Source organism: Pantherophis guttatus, chromosome 4 (assembly GCF_059756535.1).
Source record: "Pantherophis guttatus breed Tessera chromosome 4, ASM5975653v1, whole genome shotgun sequence".
Taxonomy (NCBI): Eukaryota; Metazoa; Chordata; class Lepidosauria; order Squamata; family Colubridae; genus Pantherophis; species Pantherophis guttatus.
In genome coordinates this window covers 117,779,706-117,800,801 of record NC_142066.1, presented here as the reverse complement: position 1 = coordinate 117,800,801, position 21,096 = coordinate 117,779,706, and the positions used below count along the sequence as shown (strand labels likewise).

The following is a 21,096-nucleotide window of genomic DNA, read 5'->3' as shown; positions in this document are numbered from 1 at the left end:
CTAAAGTCTGTTTATATAAATTTCAGTATACCTCATGTTAGAGAAAATGCATGATAATATAAGTGCCAGTATCACTAATAAAACAGCTTATAGTACTTGCAGTATGCCAGAAAGAAGACTGGGGGGGAGGGAGATCCATTACAGTTTCTAGGTACATTATAAATGGCAAAGATGATTTTAAGAGGGAACAATGAGAGAAATCCATCTTTTTAAAGTGGAAAGTTAATTATTATTCCGACAAACATATGCAGTGGAAAGAATTATGGGAAGAGAAGACATTATTATCTCAGTACTTTCACTGAATGTTTTCATTGTGATAAATTCTCTTTAGAACTGAGAGTTCTCCAAACTCTATTTCTTAATTATAAATTTATGCATGCTTTATTGATATGTTTCTTGTCATTTTTGTTAGCAGTGTTAATTTCACATTTATTTATTGTATGTAACAGCATCTAGGTTCCTGTAGATATTTTGAAGTCCAATTTACTGAATTCCATAGAAGCTGGCACAGGGTATAGTATCCACAGGGTACAGTTTTTAAAAAATCTCAAAATGCTGCCTACTATAGTGCAGTTAAAATTGTGCCCATTTTTTGTGTACATTGAAACTTTTTTTTTCAGTGGTAGTGCTACACTCACCATTGCATGAAGGTACTACCCTTGGAAACTTGCTGGAGAATATACAGTATTCTAGAGAAATTCAGAGAAATATAAAGAAATCTTTTGTCGAATTTTTGTCAACAAATTCAATGAAGTGTTTTGAAAAGGCATTTCTTCCCAGCAAATATGCATTTTAAAATGGGTAGGGCCAAGGCAAAACTTTAAATTGTTTTAATAATTTAATATAACTTAATTAGAGTATACAGTAGTGTATATAATTGTGTAATACTTAGTAATGTAATAATAATAAATAATTTTAAATCAATGTGCAAATTCAGCCTTTGTCCTCTCATTCCCATTAGGGTTTCTGAAACAAAGATCGCAATGGTCATAGGAGCATCATGTGAAATAAACAGTCTGCCAGATTTACATCAGGAATATATAAACTAGCAACTCCAGGGGTTATTAAAATATATGGTTTTATAGTCCTTACCAATATAACCAAAGAACAAGGCTTATGATATCTGTAGAATGCAGCAGCGCGGGTAGTGACGGGAGCAGCCTGGCGCTCCCATGTAACACCGCTCCTGCGCGAGCTGCACTGGCTCCCAGTGGTCTTCCGGGTGCGCTTCAAGGTGTTGGTTATCACCTTTAAAGCGCTCCATGGCATAGGGCCTAGCTATCTTCGAGACCGCCTGCTGCCACCGACGATCTCCCATCGACCCGTGCGCTCCCACAGAGAGGGCCTCCTCGGAGTGCCATCAGCCAAACAGTGCAGGCTGGTGACCCCCAGGGGGAGGGCCTTCTCTGTGGGGGCACCTACCCTCTGGAATCAATTGCCTCCAGAGATAAGGAGAATCCAAGACCTCAGTGCCTTCCGCCGTGCCCTTAAAACCTTCCTTTTCCAGCAAGCCGGTCTGGCCTAATTTTTTAAGTGTTTTTAAGTGTTTTGTTTATTGTTTTTAATTAATGGGGCCAAATTTATATATGTATATTTTAACTGTATTTTAATATTTGTACTTGATGTTTTTACTTGGCTGTTCACCGCCCTGAGTCCTCAGGGAGAAGGGCGGTATACAAATTCAAAATAAAATAAATAAAATAAAAATAAAATAAATAGTCCAAAGAGCATGGGATCTCCATATTATCTGATCCAGGTCTAAAAGACAGAAAGATAAGTCCTGCAAGGCCCTAGGTTAATTAATTATAACTTCCTTATCTGTCTATTTTATTCATGCCACTAAAGTATAATTCTATAATTCAACATCTTTTTTAAAAAAATGGACAAATACATTGATTTCAAATGCAAGCCTAGAACTAGGAAAACTCCAATAAAAGTTTCTTCTTGGCTAGCCATTGTCTTTTACCCAAGAGAGTTTTGTGATAATGAAGTGAAGAGAAAGCCAGAGAAGTACCTATGAGCTACTTTAAAGAAATGTGAGTTTAAAAAAGTTGTTCCAATCTAAGTTTCTTTTTTATTTCATATTTCTTCTATCTGTTGTTTCATAATAATAATAATAATAATAATAATAATAATAATAATAATAATAATAATAATTTTATTTCTATACCGCCCTTCTCCCAAAGGACTCAGGGCGGTGTACAGCCTATTTAAAAACACAAGACAAAACATCGATTAAAAATTTAAAATAATTAAATAAATTTGGCTCAATTTAAAACCCCACAAATTTAAAATACCCCAATTTAAAATTATTATGTTGATAGCACAGCCTGGCAGAACAACAGGGTCTTCAGTGCACAGCAAACACCCGGAGGTCGGAGATCTTACCTATTTCCGGGGGCAGTTCATTCCACAGGACTGGGGCTCCCACAGAGAAGGCCCATTTAATTTTTGTTTTGGTTCCATTGCTTAATTTAGCCTTCCCAATCCAGTTCCCTGTGTATATATATACACACATAAGATCAACCCAGAAGGGTTGCAAAATGTACATGGTGTCTCCACTTTTTGAGAGAAAGAAGAAAATAGCACTCACAGTATTCACTAACCTGCTTGTTCAACAAATTAACCCTATTCTACTTGATAACTGCATTCTAAATCTTCTCAACAACAAGTGGTTCAACAATAACACATTAGAAAGGTCTTATTTAGACTACTGAAGATTCTTGGGCAAATACTGGTATCATGAATACCGTGTTTCCCTGAAAATAAGACCCTGTCTTATATTTTTTTAAACCTTGAAATAAGAGCTTGACCTTATTGCCATGCGTTCAAAAGCCCGATTGGACTTATTATCAGGGGATGTCTTATTTTGGGGAAAACAGGGTAGTTAGTTTTCAACTGGACCTAAGCATTGGACCTATATTATTAACAGCTTGATATTTTTTGAATTTCTTTTAATCATTTCTGTATTGTATCCAAATGGTAGCAAAGAATATGATATGAACATTAGTGATTGTCAAAGAGAAAAAGCCTCAAATATAGTATCAATGCTTCTTTGAGAGGGGTTGCTTTCCCGCCGCCTTGAAAGAGGCGGTGGTGAGGCCCCTCCTCAAGAAGCTCTCCCTGGACCCGGCTGTTTTAGCAAATTATCATCCTGTCTCCAACCTTCGCTTCATAGTGAAGGTTGTTGAGAGTGTGGTGGCATGACAGTTCCCCCAGTATCTGGATGAAGCAGTTTATCTGGATCCGTTCCAGTTGGGCTTCAGACCTAGGTACAGCACAGAAACGGATCGCATTGGTTTTTATTTATTTTATTTGATTTCTATACCGCCCTACTCCCGAAGGACTCAGGGCGGTGCACAGCCAAACAATAAAATACATACATACAAAATTTAAAAGTGGAATTAAAATCAAATTAAATAGTTTTGGCCCAGACAAATTAAACCCCAATCAATTTAAAACCAATTTTAAAATTTGAATATATAAAATACTAAAAAATATTAAAAAATTAGAAGTCTTTTATAAAAGAGGGAGAAAATTAGGCCAGGCCCGCCTGGTGAAATAAAAAGGTCTTTAAGGGGCGGCGGAAGGTGCGCAGATCCGGGATCCTCCGTATCTCCGGGGGGGAGCTCGTTCCAGATAGTAGGTGCCCCCACAGAGAAGGCTCTCCCCCTGGGGACCGCCAGTCGGCATTGTTTGGCCGACGCACCCGGAGGAGCCCCTTTCTATGGGAGCGTACCAGCCGGTGGGAGGCTATTGGTGATAGTAGGCGGTCCCGCAAGTACCCAGGTCCTGAGCCATGGAGCGCTTTAAAGGTGGTAACCAAAACCTTGAAGCGCACCCAGAAGACCACCGGGAGCCAGTGCAGCTCGCACAGGAAGGGTGTTACATGGGAACGCCATGTCGCTCCCATTACCACCCGCGCGGCCGCACTCTGCACCAGTTGGAGCCTCCGGGTGCTCCTCATGGGGAGCCCCATGTAGAGAGCGTTACAATAGTTCAGGCGGGAGGTGATGAGGGCATGAGTGACTGTGTGTAAGGAGTCCCGATCCAGAAAGGGAACTGGCAGATCAGGTGAACCTGATGAAAAATCCTCCCAGTCACAGCCGTCAAGTGCTCTTCTAAAGACAGCCGTGAATCCAGGAGGACACCCAAGTTGCGCGCCCTCTCCGTGGGGGCCAAAGATTCGCCCCCAATAGTCAGTGATGGCACCAACTGACTATATCGGGATGTCGGAAACCACAGCCACTCGGTCTTGGATAGGTTGAGCTTGAGCCTATTCCTCCCCATCCAGATCCGCACGGCCTCCAGGCACCGGGACATCACTTCAAGGGCATCGTTGGGGTGGTCTGGGGTGGAGATGTACAGCTGGGTGTCATCAGCATACTGGTGGTACTTCACCCCGAAACCACGGATGATCTCGCCCAGCAGCTTCACATAAATGTTGAACAGGAGGGGCGAGAGGACCGACCCTTGTGGCACCCCGCATATGAGGGGCCTCAGGGTCGACCTCTGCCCCCCTGTCAACACAGACTGCGACCGGTCAGAGAGAAAGGAGGAGAACCACTGCAACACAGTGCCTCCCACCCCTAACTCTTCCAACCGGTGCAGCATGATACCATGGTCGATGGTATCAAAAGCCGCTGAGAGATCTAACAGGACCAGGATAGAGGAGCACCCCCTGTCCCGAGCCCTCCAGAGATCATCTACCAATGCGACCAATGCCGTTTCTGTGCTGTACCCGGGCCTGAAGCAGATCCAGATACGACGTTTCATCCAGATGCTGGGGGAGCTGTTGTGCAACCACACTCTCAACAACCTTCGCCACAAAGCGAAGGTTGGAGACCGGACGATAGTTTACCAACATTGCCGGGTCCAGGGAAGACTTCTTGAGGAGAGGCCTCACCACCGCCTCTTTCAAGGTTGATGGTCTCTGGACAGGGGTTGTTCCTCTGTCCTGGTCCTATTAGACCTCTCAGCGGCTTTTGATACCATCAGCCATGGTATCATGCTGCGCCGGTTAGAGGGGTTAGGTGTGGGGCGTACCGTGCTGTGGTGGTTCTCCTCCTTCCTCTCTTCCCCTCTTCCTCTCGCAACTTGGGTGTCCTCCTCGATGCACGGCTGTCTTTAGAAGAACATGTGACGGCCATGGCCAGGGGGGCTTTCTATCAGGTTCGCCTGATTCACCAGTTGTGTCCCTTTCTGGATCGGGATTCCTTGTGCATGGTCACTCATGCCCTCGTCACTTCCCACCTAGACTACTGCAATGCCCTCTACATGGGGCTCCCCTTGAAGAGCGCCCGGAGGCTCCAACTGGTCCAGAATGTGGCCGCGTGGGTAATTATGGGAGTGTCATGGCGCTCCCATGTAACACCTCTCCTGCATTAGCTGCACTGGCTCCCAATGGTCCTCCGGGTGTGATTCAAGGTGTTGGTGACCATCTTTAGAGCGCTCCATGGCTTAGGACCTGGATATCTACAAGACTGCCTTCTGCCGCCAAGAGCCTCCCACCAGCCAGTACGCTCCCACAGAGAGGGGCTCCTCTGGGTGCCGTCGGCCAAACAATGTCAACTGGTGGCCCTCAGGGGGAGAGCTTTCTCTGTGGGAGCACCTGCTCTCTGGAACGAGCTCCCCCGGAGATACGGACGATTCCAGATCTACGTACTTTCCGTCAGGCCCTCAAAACTTTTTTATTTCATCAAGCCGGGCTGGCCTAACTCTCCAATGGTATAATTTTAATTTTAATTTTAAATGGGGGATTTTAACTGTCAGGCCAAATTGTTTAATATATTTTAAATTGTTTTTAAATTTTGTATTCTATGTTTTTTATCTATGGCTGTTCACCGCCCTGAGTCCTTTGGGAGAAGGGCAGTATAGCAATTTAAATATTAAATTAAATTAAATTAAATAAGTCATTCCAAAGTTCAGAAATAGCAACAACAATACTGTATAATTTTTAAAAAACCAGGCTCAGAGCTTAGCCCAATGTCTAAAAATCTGGACAAGGACATTCAGTCAGAATCTGAAAACAAAAATACAAGCAAGACTGTAATTGCCATTGTCTCCATTTTTTAACTGGCTTTCACGCAGAAGCAGCAGAAGACTCCACTCAAACTCAGCTGGCATTAATTACCTTGTAGAAAGCATGTTCTAGTCAGCAGGAATTCCTATCTTTTGATTAATCTTTATCCTCAAAAGTCTATCTCCTGAAGCTTTTGCATGTCTCATTATTCAGGAATAGTGCTGTTCTCATTGCATTGACTGTCTTCAGGGAAAGAAGACTGTCTTTTAGGTTTTTTACTATTTCTGATGCTCCAAGAGAAATATTATAATATGGGTCCATAGGCTCCTCTTTCAGCCTGTTTGCCTCCCCCTCCCCTCGCAATTTTCCTCTAAGAAAGATTCATCTGATGAAGTCATAACACTACCTCAACCTGGTTGCTAAAGTTTTCTTTCCTCCCCCAAAATATATAGCATCCCTACCCCATGATTAATAATGGGCCCCCTCTGAGCTATTCATTTTTCTCTCCTGTATGTTAATTCCTCAGCTTATTGTTTATACTGACATAACCTTGCCTCTGGGTTTCCTGTCCTTCACAGGGCTGACATCAACTTCCATTCAATCCTCATCATACATTCCATTTCAAAAGAGGACCCAAGAAAACTTGAATAGTTCTGTCACTGCCCAAAAGTTTCATGCCACCACATTAGCTCCACTCAAGAGTGGCAGAACCTCTAAACAGCACAGGTATAGCTGCATATAGAATGCTAGTCCATGATGCCTTACATTTTCATGAAGGGGCAATGCATGCAGAAAGGAGCGCTGAACTATACCTGATTATTTATTATTTATTCATTCAATCAATCAATCATCCATCCATCCATCCATCCATCCATTCATTCATTCATTCATTCATTCATTCATTCAACCCATTTCAGTCAATGACTCTAGGAGCCTTACAATTCGAAAAAGGAATTGTGTGTGTGTGTGTGTGTATTACAATTACAAATACTAAAAACATTTTAAAATAATAAAAACATCCAAGATAAATATACATAGCAGCCAAGATACTTGGCCAGTTAGCAATTCAACCAGGAAACCAGGCCTTAACACACTCAGCACCCCAAACACTGGAGCACAGCCAGGTTATTAGGGCCTTACAAAAGACTAACAAGGTTATGGACATTCTAATCTCTGAAGGGTGGATGGTCCATGGAGCAGGGGCCACTGTGGAAAAAGTCCATCTTTTCATCCCTACCAGCCAACAGCCTTTAGCTGAGGAGATCTGCAGCGTGCTCATTCTGCTCTATCTGGTTGGTTGGATGGATACAGACTCTTGGACTTATGGCTTTACACTAATGCATCTGTTTATTTGTTTGTTTGCTCGATTGATTGATTGATTGGTTGATTGATTTTTATCCTGCATTTATTATTCAATAAGTAACTCGAGGAAATAAACATACCTAATACTCCTTCCTCCTCCTATTTTCCCTACAACAAAAATCCTGGGAGGTGAGGTGAGCTAAGAGTGACTGGTCCCTCCAAGGAGGGACTAGAATTCACAGTTTCTTGGTTTCTAGCCTGGTGCCTTAACCTCTAAACAGAGGCACTTATACATAGACTTCTTTATATAGATCTTTTCTTTAGATGTCAACACTAATGGGTGAATAACAGACTTGGATTCCTCAGGGAGTGACTTATCCTTGCAGTCCATTTTTACATGCCTTTGCATTTCACACATATCTTTTCCTTATAGAAGAAGATCACTGTAAAAATTCTAATAGTAATATATAGTTTTCTAAAAGAAATCAGAGTAAGTCAATGGAAGAAATTGTGAGAGGGGTGACAGGGAGAAATTAAACCACAGATTAATTTCAGCAGGCACTTCTTATACTCTTTTAATACTTAGCAAATGTTGCTACCTTCTCTACAAATTAATTAATCTTCACCAGTTTTGAATAGCTGCCCCAAGATGTGAACTATATGCATTTACCAGGGAGCTCCACTAAGTCAATGGTCCTATTCTTTTCTTGCAATAAACATGTATGAGATATTGGTCTCAAATCTTGGCAGGTCTAGCTAAAAAGGTTGTTAGCATTGTTATTAGCAAATAATAATAATAATAATAATAATAATAATAATAATAATAATAATAATAATAATAATAATAATAATAATAATTTTATTTCTATACCGCCCTTCTCCCGAAGGACTCAGGGTGGTGTACAGCCTAATTAAAAAACAGAATAAACATCAATTTAAAATAATTTAAAAATATTAAATAAATTTGGCTTAAATTAAAACTCCAAAAATTTAAAACATCCAATTTAAAATTATATTGCTAACCCAGCCTGGCGGAACAATAGGGTCTTGAGTGTGCAGCGAAATACCCGGAGGTCAGAAATCTTACGAATTTCCGGGGGCAGTTCATTCCATAGGGCTGGGGCTCCCACAGAGAAGGCCCTCCCCCTGGGTGTCGCCAGCCAACATGACTTGGCCGATGGCACCCTGAGGAGACCCTCTCTGTGGGAGCGAACTGGCCTGTGGGAGGTTATTGGTGGCAGAAGACGGTCTCGAAGGTACCCGGGTCCTATGCCATGGAGCACTTTAAAGGTGGTAACCAACACCTTGAATCGCACCCGGAAGACCACTGGGAGCCAGTGCAGCTCGCGCAGGAGGGGTGTCACGTGGGCGCAACGGGTAGCACCCATAACCGCCTGCGCGGCCACATTCTGGACCAGTTGGAGCCTCCGAGTGCTCTTCAAGGGGAGCCCCATGTAGAGAGCATTACAGTAGTCCAACCGGGAGGTAACAAGGGCATGAGTGACTGTGCGCAGGGCGTCCCGATCCAGAAAGGGCTGCAACTGGCGAATCAGGCGGACCTGATAAAAGGCCCCCCTGGCCACGGCCGTCATATGTTCTTCTAAAGACAGCCGTGCGTCCAGGAGGACACCCAGATTACGAGCCCTCTCTGTGGGGGGCAAAGATTCACCCCCAATAGTCAGCGATGGCACCTGCTGACTATATCGGGACGCCGGGAGCCACAACTACTCGGTCTTGGAAGGGTTGAGTCTGAGCCTGTTCCTCCCCATCCAGACCCGCACGGCCTCCAGGCAGTGGGACATCACATCAAGGGCATCGTTGGGGTGGTCTGGGGTGGAGTTGTACAGCTGAGTGTCGTCAGCGTACAGGTGACACTTCACCCCAAAACCACGGATGATCTCACCCAGCGGCTTCACATAAATGTTGAACAGGAGGGGCGAGAGGACCGACCCTTGTGGCACTCCCCATGCGAGATGCCTCGAGGTCGACCTCTGTCCCCCTGCCAACACAAACTGCGAGCGGTCGGAGAGGAAGGAGGAGAACCACCGCAGAACGGTGCCCCCTATTCCCGACCCCCTCAACCGCCGCAGCATGATACCATGGTTGATGGTATCAAAAGCCGCTGAGAGGTCTAATAGGACTAGGACAGAGGAACAACCCCTGTCCCGAGCCCTCCAGAGATCATCCACCAACGCGACCAATGCCGTTTCTGTGCTGTGCCCCTGCCTGAAGCCCAACTGGCACGGGTCCAGATAGATAGCTTCATCCAGGTGTCGGGGAAGCTGTCGTGCCACCACGCTCTCAACAACCTTCGCCACAAAACGAAGGTTGGAGACCGGACGATAGTTGGCTAATTCAGCCGGGTCCAGGCTAGGCTTCTTGAGGAGGGGCCTCACTACCGCCTCTTTCAAGGCGGCAGGAAAGGCACCCTCGCTCAAAGAAGCAGTTATAATCCCCTGGAGCCAGCCTCGTGTAACCTCCCGGGAGGCCAGTACCAACCAGGAGGGACACGGGTCCAATAAACACGTGGCGGCACTAATCTTACCCAGAACTCTGTCCACATCCTCAGGAGCCACAGGATCAAACTCCTCCCAGATAACATTCTCAAGACCTGCCCTCGTCTCCTCCCGTGGACTCATCCAATCGGAGTCCAAGCCTTCCCGAATCTGAGCGACTTTATCGTGCAGGAATTGCACAAAATCCTCAGCACGACCCTGCAAGGGATCTTCCCGCACTCCCCCCCGAAGAAGGGAGTGGGTCACCCTAAACAGGGCGGCTGGGCGGTTCTCTGCAGATGCGATAAGAGCAGAAAAATGGTTAGATTTTGCCGCTTTTATCGCCACTAGGTAGGTCTTGATATAAGACCTCACCTGTGTCCGGTCGGAATCGGATTGACTAGTCCTCCAAATGCTCTCTAGGCGTCTTTTCCGACGCTTCATCTCTCTCAGCTCCTCAGAGAACCAAGGAGCCAATTGAGTTCGGCATCGGGTCAGAGGCCGCAAAGGCACGACGCGGTCCAAAGCTCCAGCGGCCGACCTTTCCCAGGCGGCCACCAGCTCTTCAGTCGAGTCGTGTGTCAGAATCTCTGGAAACGGCCCAAGCTCCGTCAGGAACCTTTTGGGGTCCATCAGGCGCCTGGGACGGAACCATCTGGTCGGTTCCGTCTCCCTGCGGTGGGGGAAAGCAGTAGGAAAGTCCAGGTGGAGGAGCGAATGATCTGTCCATGACAAGAGTTTGATGTCTAGATCCCCTCTACCAAGATCATTCAACCACTGACCAGAGATAAAAATCAAGTCCAGAGTGTGTCCCCCTATGTGAGTGGGGCCTTGAACTACCTGGATCAGGTCCATGGCCGTCATGGAAGCCATGAACTCCCGAGCCACCTCTGACGCCTCACCCGCAGATGGAAGGTTGAAATCCCCCATGACAATAAGTCTGGGGGTATCAACCGCCACCCCGGCAAAGAGCCCTTCACTAGGTACAATGTAGATGGTTAGATCTTAAAATGCAATACTATTTTGTTTTCCAACACTGCATGCTTATGCCACAATTAAAAATCAAATTCCAAGATGTTGGATATAAAATATATCTGCATAACTATAACAAAAAAATTAAAAAAACTTCAAAAAGTGACATAGTATCTGTAAGCCATTTTTTATTTCTAAAAAAATCTCTAACATTAATTTTAAGAATACATATTATATCAAAGTCATGGCTTCTATCCTTTGAAGTTTATGATTTTTTTTGTAGTAATCAATATATAAAGTCCCATCTCAGGAAAAACTATTTCAGATATAACTCTTTTCTAATGCGCATATATTGAAATTTCTCAGTAATAGCTAAAATGAATGAAAAAAAATATTGCATGTACATGCTATAATGCCAAATTAATTTTATGTATTTATGTCTGTGATTCTATTTATCATTCTGTACATCCCTCAGTTAATCAATTATAGACACATATGGCATTTCCTCTTTCAATTTGTATTGAAGGACTAGATGTAATTTTGGCAATTACAAAGACAGACCAATTGAATGACCCGTGCATGTATTTGTTTTTTATATAATTTTTATTTTTTATTGCTGCCATAATGAAAGTATCCTTTAGGCAAATGAACTAAAAAACTGGATTCATCAACCATTGTATAAAGTAGCATGTCTTCAAGTAGCTTCAAGTTAACTGAATAGCGTGTCAGCCAGGATACTGTCCATTCTTAGAAAGTTCTTTATATTTTGAGAGGTTATTTTAAGATAATCAAGAAGCACATCTGAAAATCAAGTCTAAACATTATATTGCTATTGTATGTTATATACATGTTCAGGGATCCGTTAATTAAATAATCAGCAGCAGCAGCAGCAACAGCAATAGAGAGATGGACTCCCTTAGATTTATGACACTCGTTCTGGAGTTCATCTTCAGGATCTCTATGTCCAGATCATGACCTCCACCAGTAAAATATATCTGCAGGGTTTGTGCCCCAAACAGAAATTAAGCCCAGTAATCTGTTAACATACCTAGAAAGTGTTTCTTTTTTTTTACTGAAATCCCCAAAGATGCATAACTATACATGTTGTGCCTTGGAATGGCAATGGTATGCTATAAAATGGCAGGCTCATGTCCAGCTGTATTAATAGTATATTAGCTGGCTTTCCCTAAGGTTACTCATACATATACACAAAAAGACTTTCTAGTCACAGATAATTACAGCTAGTTTCATAATGACACCTCCTAAAGTAGACTTTTCAGACAACAAATACTAGAGAGTGCTCTGGTAGATTAGTATAGGAAGGGACAGTTGTCTAAATTCCAAGCTTTTGAAGTGCATATGAATCTGCTATTAGTTACATTTGACTGAAGTCAGGAGGAGGAGGAGGAGATGGTGGTGCAGTGATACTGTGGACAGAAGTTCTATGAACCAATTTTTAAAAGTAAATTCCACTAATGTTGATTAAATATACATAGGTCTGAGAGGATTACTATCTAGTTCAGATACAAAAAAATATGTTGTATACATGCATTCAACATGTACATGAAACGAAAAATATTTTATTTTCCTTTTCTCCTATAATTTTATTTTTTTAAAAATTTCCTGCTCTTATAAAGAAACCCTGCAAAATTAATGTCTGCTTATGCATATTCTAAATGTTTTGCAGTATAAAGATTAATGAAAGGTCAGCTTTTGAAGTTTTGAGGTGAAATTCATGAACCTGGAATCTATGTGTTGGACATTTGCCTATACTCATAATACCCAGTTGCTCTGAAATACTTACCAATAGCAATAATACCCAACATTGCCATTGTTAACGTAGTCCTACATCCATCGTTGGCAACATGCATTTGCATTTTTTCTGCATTTTTTCAAGTATTTTCAGTTTAATGGAAAAGAAAGGAGTTCTTTTTCTTTCCTCCAAAAGACAAGAAACTTCTAACTGCATATTTTACAGATACCATGCTGTCCAGGAGGTACATGGAAATACTGTTTCTCATCATACAATCATCTCACATCTCTATGCTTCAGCTGAAAGTCAAGAGAAAATGTTACTAGGAAATTCTCCCCGTGAGCTTATTTAGATCAGACAACAGGAATAATCAGTGAGATAACAGAGATAGAATGATAAAACCTGAAGACAATAGTAACAACGCCTTCCACCATTCCACAAGAGCAAGCAATACACACACATTGTGTTTTCTAGTGGAAGAGTCTCACATTTTTATCTCCTTATCAAGAAGCATTAGAATTTATTAGAAATAAACAAACCATTAGAAATAAATTCTAATTTAGGAGATAAAACATGCCACAAGGAAGAACATTTATGTGAGAATTCATTGCATTTCACGTTATAGGTATATATGACTGAAGCTAAAGAAAATCAAAATTAATCTATGAATGCATAATTTGGAAACATTATTCCATCTCATATTCAATGGGTAGGCATTTGTCTGCTAGGAAATATTTTGTGAAGGACTTATTTTTATTCCTTTATTTATAAATGCCATTGAAGAACTATTATTAATATTTAGATTTTTGCTATACTCCAGAATATTGTTTCAATTAATGCCTGATTTTTTTTTCCTCAGAAGTATATCTATCTGTAACGTTTCAAATTTGTCAAATTTGTCATCTTAACAAAAGAAGCAATATTTTAACATGAACTATTAATTCCAGTCATACAGTAGATGACAATGAGTGAGCTTGGGCCAGTCACTCTCTCTCAACCAACTCACCAGAAAGGCTTGTGGGGAAAATAGAAGAGGGAAAAAGTATTGGGTATATTTGCTGCTTTGAGTTATTTATTTTTAAAATAATAATAATGGTGGAATAAAAATAAATAAATTGAATCTCTCTGCTGTTCAAATTCAGGATCAGCTTCTCTGTGCACCATTTCAGTATTGGCAGACAGCAATATCAATATCTACTGATAGCAGAGTGAGAGATGGTCATGGTCCAAAAGTATTATAGATAGCTTTGCTGAATTGCTCCACCTGGCTTTTCTTAATTCATTCCCTGCCAGAGCTGGCGGAAGGCTGAAAAAGAAGGAAGATGAACTGTGTGAAGAGAGATGCATCTTTGTTTGGTTGTAGTTTGATAGGAAATGATGAAAAACATCTGCGGTTATGAAAATGTCCAGTCCAAGTCTCTGTTTACTGAACTCTCTACAAATACCAGCATCTGTCACCAAGGAATCACAGAAGGGGCTTCTATCCTATCACAAGATCTTGATGGCATGTCCAAAAGCTTCTCCCTTGGGTGTTCAATTGACTAAAGTATTGGTGAAAGAGAGGAAGAAAAGTGACTCCAGTTTAAGCAAAAAATATATTGATAAAGAAATATGAGTGATTGAGTAAGATGCTTTTTAAGAAGCTGCCAAGATTTTGGGTAAACAGGATTTTGAAGGAAAAAAGAAAAGAAATGAAATTGATGCATAAAATATATATAAGGCATTTCACAACTACCATTTAAGTCAATAAAACTTATATTCCTAGATTAGTTTCAATGTTAGTGCACAGTACTATGTTCATGCTATACAAATTGCCTCTGGAGCATAGGGGAAACTACTGTTATAACCAGTCTTTTTTAAAAGTTAAAAAATAGTTGGTTATTTCATATTTCTCGCGGTTTAGCAAAAACACTTGAATCTGTTCTTTTGAAAAGGGAAGCTTACATGTTCATCCTGGACAGTGCAGAGACATATTTATACTTCAGACTGGAATCATTTGTTCTATTTAACAATAAACCAGGGACATAGTAATAATATGTCACTGCACTTTTAAACACAAACTGTATAACACTAAATATACCACACAATAATAAAAATCCATCTAAACTGTTTCTTCCCTATGTTCCCATTTATCCCTACATCTCTCTTTAGCTTGTCTTTCAATGTATTTTATTTTAAAATCAAACTTGAGGAACCTCCAGACTTCCACATATGGTTGGACTACAGTTTCAAAACATTGTTAAGGAAACGGGGAATTGTAGTCCAAGAACATCTCAGTCCATTCTTGTCTCTCAGAGATATAGGTCTGCAATGTCCTTCTGGGCTCACAGCTACTACTAGAAAGGCAGATGGAAGCTATATCCAAGAGGGAGAGGGGGTTACCCACTCCAGCTGGAGCACGGATGTAGTCCTTTTTGGAGCAGGAGTAACTTGGCTACAGTAACTTTTTCCTTTATGATCAAATAGACTATAGGAATAGATCCTCCATGGACTTGATTTTGAAGAGTACTTTGAAATTATAGAGGATCCCAAATGCAGCAGTTTCCCTACTGTTTGGCTTTATCACTAGCATTATATTACCCCTCTTTTCCTGGCTTTGTATTAGCTATCAAGAATTTTGGGGGTGCAATTCCGAGTCGTGATATGGTTTTGCACCTGGGAATTTTCAAGATTGCCTTCAGCAGCTGGATTCAATCCATCCAAGAAATCCTGGGAGAATCTGCTCTCACAGTACCCCATGCTCATGAAGTGAAGGGTGCTGAGCGCAGGAAGCATTACTTTTATCTCATAGTAATTACATGATGGAAAAGTTTCCCTCTAGAGTTTTTCTGGCTTCATCTCTGAATGCTTCCAGAAATATAAAGGTCAGACTCTCCCTGAAGGGCTTATGAGAATGACTGTTTGTCATCTTCATTCAGACGTTATTTGTGGGGGGGGGGTTGGGGGGGGGTTATTGTGTGTCTTCTTTTGAATTTTAGTATTTGCTGTAAGGCACCCTGTGTATAGGAGATTCAGAGGTTTGATACATGTTCTTTACCATCACCACTATCACTAATAACAGTCGATTTGGCCACTGAAATTTCATACCCAAATAGTTTCATCTGATCTCTTTTTAATTAATAGGAGAATGATGATATTCCTCCTTCTCTGATTTGCAATGTAGACCTATGTAACCTCACAGAGATTTTGAGAAAGAGTAGATGTGGATGAAGAGGTTAAACAAAGGTTCTCTGGTGGCTGGCTTGCAAATGGGATCTCTTTGGGAGCAATATGCTGAAATCACTTTTTCTCATATATATATAATATTTGTAGGGTTATCCCAAGGGACATACCTCTGCATTTAAGATTGGAAACCTGGATGAAGTTTTTCTCTGCTCTTAATCTAGATTGCTTTCTGCGCCTGCTAAATGAGAATAGCATGAACATTTTCCACATAAGATTTTTGTCAAAGCCAATTGTATAAAAGTTTTTGAATAACAGCTATTAGAGAGTGGGAGGGGAGAGAGGGGAGGAAAAGAAGGAGAGGTAGAAAGAGAATGCAGGGAAATGAGGCTGTCTGTCTGCCAATCGCAGCTATTAAATTCAAGGGCATTTTGCATTGATTTCTATCAGACATTGATTGTCGAATTGAAGTACTAGCACAAACATAACATAGAGCCTCTTGGTTTGGGAGTTGTATAATGAGATTAGTCTGGAAGATTAACTTGAAAAGAGTCCCCTATTTGGGAAGGAAGTTCTTCAATATTGGTCCCTCTTTTCAAACTAAGGCTTTATCAAAGCAATGTTGTTTTTGCAACAATTATAAAGTAATATATCAATAGGTGCCAGGGCACTGTCCTTTTCTTATCGATGAAATCATAGAATACACTATTCATGGAAGCTGGAGGTTGATATCTCCTATTTCAACAGAATATAACTATGGAAAGTTATATGTTAATAGAAAGTTAATAGAAAGCTATGGAAAGCAAAGATATTAACTTCAAGACTGTTGGAATGTCAGATGATGCAAAGGTACCTGTTTTTTGGCCTAAGCAGTTTACCGGCTACTTGCCACAAAAAAAAAACCCGAACTTTACTCGCTATAGCGCTGAAAGCTTGTAAAACTGGATTAAATAGTCAAACAAGGTGCTAATCCTACACAAATGCTATGTGAAGAATGAATGTTATTTTTGAAATATTTCTTTATTAATTTAAGGCATAAATGAGTATACTTAATTTAAAAATCTAAATAGACAACTTGGAAAAAATAATAGCTCAGTGTTTCCTGTTATCATCTTCTTTTTTGGACTGGTATTTAACAATCAGTACAACTAATTTATTTTTCATCCACAAAGCAGATACAGCCAAAGCAATATTTTTAAGCCATTTTCTTTCCTTTTCTGCTTCATTCTCCTTACAAGAAGAATGCCATTCTTTATGCTTCTAAGATTTTATATTTACCAATCCCCATATTTTTTTTCTGCAGTAATATCATTTAAAAAGAAAAAATAACATTCCATTTTATTTTGACTAATTAGTATTCTTGAAAATTCTCAGTTCTGGATTATAGAGTGGACAGAAAAAACTCGCTTTATTGGAAATCAAGAAGGAGCAAAGAATTTAGAAACGTTGCCTAAAATTAAATACGACCGTGGATAAAGAGCAGGGGAGAATTCTGTAAAGTAGCCACATATTTACAGTTATAATGTTATGGTTTGGAATCTATAAGTATTGCTGTATTAACACAGCTAAAGGGGGGGAAACAGCAGTTTGGAGCAGAATTTGATCTTCCGGATTATTTCCGAGTCCAACTCTTGACATTCTAGACGTCTCTGGTTTTTCTTTCCAGTCATGTGAAATTGATTCTGCTGAGCCCCAAAGGATAGTTAGTTGCAAAAAGAAAGGTGAGAAACCGATTTCGTTCCGTGACAGTAAGGCGTTGGATAGTCGGGCGGTCAGCCTGGGTGAAAGACTTTATGCAAACACTCTTTAGAGGCGTCGCACCGATCAAGCGTTTAGATATTATTTTGGATCTCCTCCCGCTTCACTTTTCTCCGCTTTCTCTAACACGCACGAACATACCAATGCAATTTTCTTCATTTCTATAGAAGGAGCCCCTTACTAATATTTTCCAGCGCAAGAACCGCGATGAGTTCTACTTTTTTTTTTAATTGCCATTGCCTTGCCGAAATGTTCATGTCGGTTCAGGCAGTTTTCTACCATGGAAACCAGCCCCAAGTAGTCAGTGTCAGACCTGGGTTAAATTAAATCCGGACGTTAAAGATTTGGGTAAGAGAAAGTAAAGGCGGAGCTCTATCACCAACAGAACTGTAAGCGCCCCTGCTCCCAACTCCCTCATCTCGCCTCGCTTTTCCTCGGCCGCTCCCGAGTAAACGGAGCAGCTGGGCTGAATTAAAAAGCCTGGGATGGGCCTCGCAAGCAATTTGGAAGCCCCGGTTCCAGTAGGCAGACCAACCTTCGTCGCGGAGCCGAAGCTTTCCCACCGAAGTCCTGCATTTGAGATCAGGGAAAAGAAGACCTGGGAGAAATTCGGGTGCACACCAGCCCTAGACTAAAGAATTGAGATTTGAACTGAGGAAAACAGCTGCGGAGTATGCTGGGCGGACTGGAGGAAGACAAGGGGAAAGTTGTTGATTTAATTGTACCACATATCCAAAATCCAAGCGTGCTTACCCGCTGTTTAGTCATGCATATATTCTTTACTTTTTTAAAATACATCCAGATTCTCTGCTTATGTTATTGTTGCTTGTATTTTATTTTTATTCTTAAGGAGCTATTATTTTATAGACGAGTATTTATGTAAACAAAGTCACCACCCCTCCAAAAATATATTTGATTACTAACATAAATGTTGAAAACCTGTGTGTGAGACACCTTAGATCTGCCTCTGATTTTTAAGCTTAGAAACCAGGGAATGCTCCTCTCAAATAAGCATGCAAAGAAATATATTTATCTGCCTGTCTGTCTGTCTGTTATCTGTTTATCGTGTAGATAGGTGTTTGTTCTCTGGAGACTTTAAGCATTACTAGACTATTAGAATAAACATAACAAATAATGTCAGAAAATGCAAAGCATCAAGCTAAAATCTGATCATTTCTAGAAACTAATATGCTATTAAAAAAAAGTTAGTCCCCCTCAAACGTGATCTGCCACTAGAAAGAGGCTAATAAATTCCCATTAAGAATGCATTTATGCAGTGATTAGCTGACCTCTGACCTCTGAAGAGTTGTTGCAATTAGCCACAACGTGCAGCACCTTCAAATGTTCGGTTTTTGTGGAATCCCACGGTCCCCCTTCCTCTAAGCTTCGGAACTCAAATTTGCTGGTGCGTGCATATAGATACACACGTTGTCCTGAACCCAGTCAAGCCAATGCACTTTAAGTTCTAAAACATGAAAAACAAAGTATTTCATATTCACAGGGTTGCAGATCCTGATAGAAATGTTAAATAAAAATAAAAATGCTTTAAGGCAACTTCCTGCTAACATCAACAGGACTTTCTCCTCCCAGGAAAATAGTTTGCCTTACAGTATTTATCTTTTTAAAAGATTTTGATGTGGTGCATCTTTCTCTTTCCCTCATTTTGAAAACTGCCAGGCATTTTCACTAACACTGAGCCAAAACAAGAATTCAGAGGAAAAAGACAAAGAGAAGAGCAAGGAAGATGTTAGTTGAAGATTTTTTTGGTGGTTTTAAAATAAACGAACAGTGAAACTGTTATCTTAATGAACAAGAGGTTGGAGGAGAAAAACTGTGGAGGCACACGTCTGTATCTTTGTATGTATAAATAATTGTTGCCTTTAGCAGTGAGTGAGATAAACCGCTGGGACTCATTCTAAAGTGACCCATCACTGAATTCATTTCTGCTTGAACTTTCAGTGAACCTGAGATTAAACAGGGTGATCAGCTAAGCAGTTTGTTGTTTGCTGCTTTTTCAACCACCCTTTTCAGACTGAGTAAATATTGATTGCTTTCAATCTGATTGCCTAGAGAAAAACATCTTTGTGCAGCATCTGAAACCAAATTTTAAGGATGAAAATCAAAAATAGGCTTCAGGTTTTTCTTTTAAGTATCCACATTACCCAAAAGAAAGCCAAACTAATCCCAGTTGGATGAGCAAAGACATTTTTTTAAAGAACCACTATTTGTTTGTTTGTTTGTTTGTTTGTTTATTGGCATACCATGGAAAGGTGAGGGTGGCTCTATCCAAATTCTATCATCAATGAAGAAGAGAAGTGTAAATCAATTCATGAATATTGATCAATTAATGGTTAGGACTAATCCATCAATTAACTGTATAACATTATGTGGATTTGTGTAAGCACCAGTAGACACAGAAAGAACTAGTGACAAAAAATACACAAGTTCTGTTTTAGGCAAAATACATTTCCTACTTAGTCTAAAGGAAACTATTATCTTTATTGTCCAGTGGATCAATTTTCTGACTCTCCACAGTCATATTAATGATTAGTCAATTAAATTCCTACCTATTTCCTTGGGGTGGGTAATATCTTGGGGTGTGTGTGAGAGAGAGATAGAGGGAGAGAGAAAGAGAGAGAGAGAGATGTCAGATATTCAAGTTGATTGATGGACTTTTTGATCAATAATCTCTACAACAAACTTTGAAGAAATCTGTGCCACTTCTTGATGAAGGGTTTTTTTTCTTCTTCTGCATTTAATTGGCTTTCAGTCAGTTACATTATAAGTTATTTATTTCAGACTTATCACTTATTTTCTGGAAAATTATAGTTCGGAGATTACTCAGAAAGAAATGCCTTCAGGTGTACCTGGGAACGAGTTATTTATTTTTCAAAGAAAGCTTCATATAAGGTGGCATTTGTTCCAATAAATATTCTGGCTATTAACATCCTTCTATAAACCCCTCTTTCCCACCCTCACAGGACACCTCTGGAGCTGCTGAAAGGCGTTTTAAAGCAGCTGATACCAAGCCCTTGATCTTCTCTTCCTTTCCTCCAGCTACCGCAAGAAAAGACTGGAAAGAATCAGATGGTCCCTGAATTTTGGGAGCCCCAGCCTTGAAAGGTTTCATTCACCCTCCCCATTGGCATGTAGATGCCACTTGAAAGCTTTTGGCAAATGCCATTTGTTTAGCTTTGAGGCCTTATCCTAATTAACAAAAGGGGAAAGTATAAGACAAGCAAGGAGGCCAAGAGGAGCTGGTGGGGGGAGGGGGAGATAGAAGAGCCAAAAGTGAAAGGGTCTCTTGCCTGCTTTGAAGTTGGTAGAAGGCCTTGAGAAAAGGGGTTCAGCAATCCCGGGTTTTCCTCTGGCAATAGTGGCTGCAGATCAAGGCTTGCTTATGCTGATGTTGTGGGAGAAAGACAGCCATTGGTGCTTGGGCCAGCCAAAATCTTCCAGCTTCCAACCTCTCCTGCTTTATCTCTGGGGCAGGACTCCTAAAAGCCTCTTTAAGAAGCTGCAACCCTTTTACAATTAAATTCTAGTAACACAAATTTTTCAAACTGAAAGCGGCTACTGTAAAATGAAAACGATGTTTTGCATTCTTTCCATTATGATGACTCCACACTTTT

The 21,096-nt window shown here is 40.9% G+C and overlaps 1 protein-coding gene across 5 annotated transcripts in view; it reads right to left on the bottom strand.

Annotated features, from left to right (window-relative positions):
• HOXA5 (homeobox A5) overlaps positions 1 to 21,096 on the bottom strand; it is a 144,950-nt gene that overhangs the window by 68,035 nt on the left and 55,819 nt on the right. The window lies entirely within an intron of this gene.